The following is a 586-nucleotide window of genomic DNA, read 5'->3' as shown; positions in this document are numbered from 1 at the left end:
AATATAACTCAACGGAGGCGAATGAGGCAACGGTCGGCACTATAATAAAACGTTCTAGAGATGGTGACATTTAACTAACCTACCTGTAAAAAGTGGAAGTACCCTCTTCCTTTTTTCCTTGATTTTAGAAGATATATTCTAATTGCTATGTTTGTACGACAACGTACATTACTTCGAGGTTTATATTGGACTAAATCATTTATATATTCCTCTTATTCACAAACAAAAGCTGTAAAAGAATAGAGGCATTTAAGATTACCAACAACAAGCAGATAAGTTGTTAGATCTCGGCTGACTTTGAGATCCGGTACAAAGCTCACGAGATAATATCTGTATCTTCCTACTAACTGTACCTAAACCTTTTTATATTCCCATTTGAGCACTATATAAAATTTATAAAACACTAGCTTTCTGCTTTCGGCTTTGTTCACGTTCTACTTTGTGTGACTGTATTTTGAATATTTTAAGCGACTAAAAGAAAATTATGTGTCAAGTTTTTTGGTTCGTTCGTTCGCAAAAAGTATCATTTTGTCCGTGCTATAAAAAGTTTTCAACTTAAATATGATAAATTATTAGCCTCTAAAAT

At 32.8% G+C, this 586-nt stretch overlaps 1 protein-coding gene across 1 annotated transcript in view; it reads left to right on the top strand.

Moving 5' to 3' along the window:
* The window catches only part of LOC119833904, a 19278-nt gene that overhangs the window by 11708 nt on the left and 6984 nt on the right, over positions 1 to 586 (top strand). The gene's annotated exons all lie outside the window — the stretch shown is intronic.

Source organism: Zerene cesonia, chromosome 18, assembly GCF_012273895.1.
Source record: "Zerene cesonia ecotype Mississippi chromosome 18, Zerene_cesonia_1.1, whole genome shotgun sequence".
Classification (NCBI taxonomy): domain Eukaryota; kingdom Metazoa; phylum Arthropoda; class Insecta; order Lepidoptera; family Pieridae; genus Zerene; species Zerene cesonia.
This window is presented reverse-complemented; position numbering and strand designations above follow the sequence as displayed.